This window comes from Delphinapterus leucas, chromosome 3, assembly GCF_059928025.1.
Source record: "Delphinapterus leucas isolate spDelLeu-1000000601 "Yukka" chromosome 3, BTC_Dleu_Yukka2, whole genome shotgun sequence".
In the NCBI taxonomy this organism is placed as follows: Eukaryota; Metazoa; Chordata; class Mammalia; order Artiodactyla; family Monodontidae; genus Delphinapterus; species Delphinapterus leucas.
Genome location: NC_143131.1, coordinates 98,952,582 through 98,956,294, shown reverse-complemented (window position 1 = coordinate 98,956,294; position 3,713 = coordinate 98,952,582). Strand labels below are relative to the sequence as shown.

Sequence of the window (3,713 nt, the reverse complement as noted above, 5' to 3'; positions counted from 1 at the left end):
TTTTTTTTCGGTACGTGGGCCTCTCACTGTTGTGGCCTCTCCCGTTGCAGAGCACAGGCTCCGGACGCGCAGGCTCAGCGGTCATGGCTCACGGGCCCAGCCGCTCCGCGGCATGTGGGATCTTCCCAGACCGGGGCACGAACTCCTGTCCCCTGCATCAGCAGGCGGACTCTCAACCACTGCGCCACCAGGGAAGCCCCCGAGTTTGAATTTTATTCATTGTTTCTTATGCCATTGAAAGATTTTAAACAGGGGTACAGTTTAATTCAACACAGAACTTTGTTTTGTATATGTATGTGGTAGGGGAATTATTTGAAAGGTACTTAAATAGTGGACGGGAGGGCAGTTAGGAGACTGTTGCAGTTATCCCGGCAGGAGGTGAGGAGGAACTGGATAAGTGAGGTGCCATGAGGTGGGAGGGTAGTCATGGAGACACTGGCAGCCTAGCTTTTTCTGTGGACTGCCTGGAATGCTTCTTGTGGGCAGGGGTCATCTCATACTCTGTTGGTCTTTACAGCACAATCCCAAACACGTGGACTCCCTATTTCTTATGCCTGCCATGCTAAGAGCTGCATTTGCTGTAAAATAATGAATCAGAGTGGAGATGACTGCAAAGCATGACAGTCCTTTAGCATTTGAACTGCCCCAAGACAGGGAGTGAAACTTAGCCCTCCTTTCTGCAGTGTCCCCATGTGGGCAAAATTACCATCATCATTAGCTGGTATTAGAAGCAGTGAATTGTAGATGAAAATAACTTTCGAATTAAAAATAACGTTTTCAGGAAAGCCAGGAGGAGAAATCAGAATGATTTACCAAAATAATTTTTCTAGCAGGACTCTGGCTATTTATATGCCCATATAAGTGAAACTGAATTATATGAACGAGTGTTAAAGCAATGTAAGTGTGTCAAGTTCTTAATTGTGTGTCCTTGAAGCCTATCATATTTGCAGTGGGTAGCTGTAAATCTGTGTTGACAGGTGTAAATTTACACTAATAAATTAATAACACAAGTAAGAAGGCAAACCCCAGCTCCTAGGATGCTGGGTTAGCTATAGAACTAACAGTATCAAGAAAACACAGACCCAATGTCACAGATCCAATCCAATCAATTCCGATTGATTTTTCCTCTTGATTAGGCTAAGATGTGTACAGATGAAATTATAACACTTGGTATTTTTCTCACCTGTGTTTTTCACTTATTAAACTTATTCATCACACTTCTCTACCATTTCTATATCTAGAGGTCTGCTTTAAAGGTGAACCAAAAAAATTAAATACACAGCATCTCTAATGAAGGCTCTGGCAGAGTTTTCCATTCTCTCTACGTGCTGTGACACTGTGAACCTCATTAAGCTGTTTATCTTCCACGTTCCAATTTCTAGGTTTCTTCTCAAGATCTGTGACAGCTCAGTAAGTGAATGTTTTCTTGTTTTCGGTCCTCTGTACTTCATCTCGAATCTCCTTAAAAACGGGGGATTCTGGGCTTCCCTGGTGGCGCAGTGGTTGAGAGTCTGCCTGCCGATGCAGGGGACACGGGTTCGTGCCCCGGTCCGGGAAGATCCCACATACCGTGGAGTGGCTGGGCCCGTGAGGCATGGCCGCTGAGCCTGCGCGTCCGGAGCCTGTGCTCCGCAACGGGAGAGACCACAACAGTGAGAGGCCCGCGTACCGCCAAAAAAAATAAAGGGGGGGGGAGGGGATTCTGTCTTGTCATCTTTGATCATCTTCAGTTCCTAATAAAATATCTTGGCACCTAACAGGTGTCATTTAGTCTATGCTAGATGAATAAGGACAAATGTCTGTCCTTCTGGTACAGGGAATATTGTTTTTTGGTGTGAGATTGGGTGAAAGAAGGAGATACTAGTAAACTAAATTGATAGAAATCATTGAGAAAGTAGGAAAACACCTGGCATGGCAAATGATATGTTCAATTTTATGTTGGCTGAGTTCACCAAAACCATCACCTTAAATGAAACCATTTTGGTGGATCTTTATTTTTAACAAGAGAACAAATCCATACTTTTATTTATTTACTTTTCAATAAGTTTAAATCCTTGAAGGATACAGCATCACTTGGATTCTGTGTCCAATGGCCTTAGCAGGAAGGTTGCTTCGGAATTTGGCACGAATCATGCCACTGTTTCCATGAATGCAAGTTACATTTCCCCAGATTACTCTGGTTTTGTTCGATTTTCCGCCAGGAATTACTGTGCTGTTCTTTGCTTTGTGCACCTAAGCATACCTCTGGCCTACATAGAATTCAGTTTCATCTCAAGCATAAACACCTTTAATTTTAAGAAGAGCTGTGTGCTCTCTCAAGTTCCGGGGACCCCACTTATAGCCAGCAAAAATGGCCTTGGACCATAGCCTTCCAGACATATTTGTCAGTTTAGAAGTCCTGTGCCCAGTAGGCTTCCACGGGCTCCAAGGCAGCTGAGAGAGCTTTCTGGTGTGATCTTCAGGATATTGACCTCTTAAGCTCTGAACCATGAACAATTATTTTTTAACAGTAATATCCACTTAAAAATTCAGACTTAGAAGAACAAGTCTTCAGGAACTTCATTCTGAAAAAGTGAGATGCTACAAAATCTTAATCATATGTACAGATAGCTAAACCCCGAAGGCCTGCATGCACAGCTCGAGTGGTTATATTGTTAGTTCTGCCTCTAGTGGGGGGGTTGAGCTAGGTGGGACACCAGTCACCCTCATGGTCACCTGGGCTGCTCTGCCTCTTCAGATTGACTAGGCAAGACTCTCCATCCTCTTGATCTTGGAAGAAATGATTTTAGCTTTTCACCATTGAGTATGATGTTAGTTGTGGGTTTGTCATCTATGGCCTTTATTATGTTGAGGTAGGTTCCCTCTATGCCCAGTTTCTGGAGAGTTCTTATCATGAATGGATGTTGAAAGTTATCAAAAGCTTTTTCTTCATCTATTGAGATGATTGTATGGTTTTTTTTCTTCAATTGTTTATGTGGTGTATCACACTGATTGATTTGTAGATATTGAAAAAATCATTGCATCACAGGGATAAATTCCACTTGATTATGGTGTATGATCCTTTTAATGTGTTGTTGGATTTGGTTTGCTAGTATTTTGTTGAGGATTTTTGTGTCTATGATCATCAGTGATACTGGCCTGTAATTTTCTTTTTTTGTGATATCTTTGTCTGGTTTTGGTATCAGGGTGATGGTGGCCTCATAGAATGAATTTGGGAGTGTTCCTTCCTCTGCAACTTTTTAGAATAGTTTCTGAAGTATAGGTGTTAACTCTTCTCTAGGTGTTTGATAGAATTTTCCTGTGAAGCCATCTGGTCCTGGACTTTTGTTTTTTGGGAGTTTTAAAATTATTGATTCAGTTTCATTACTAATAATTATTCATCCGTTCATATTTCCTCTTTCTTCCTGGTTCATCTTGGGAGATGGTACCTTTCTAAGAATTTGTCCATTTCTTCTAGGTTGTCTCCATATGCAGTCTGCCTGTACTAGTTTCCTACTGCTGCCATAACAGTTTACCACAAATTTACTCATTTACAGCCACTTCCACAGTTCTGTAGATCAGAAGTCTTTGTGGGTTCTACTGGGTTCTCTGTTCCCGTTCTCACAAGGCCAAAATCAAGGTGCCAAACAGGCTGGGCTCTTCCCTGGAAGCTCTGGGGAAGAATCCATTTCCAAGTTCATTCTGATTGTTGGCAGAAACAGGTTTTTGCAGTT

At 42.3% G+C, this 3,713-nt stretch overlaps 1 pseudogene; it reads right to left on the bottom strand.

Annotated features, from left to right (window-relative positions):
- Window positions 1–1,990: 1,990 nt before the first annotated feature.
- LOC111162816 (large ribosomal subunit protein eL33 pseudogene) lies at window positions 1,991–2,503 on the bottom strand (annotated as a pseudogene).
- Between the last annotated feature and the right edge of the window lie 1,210 nt (window positions 2,504–3,713).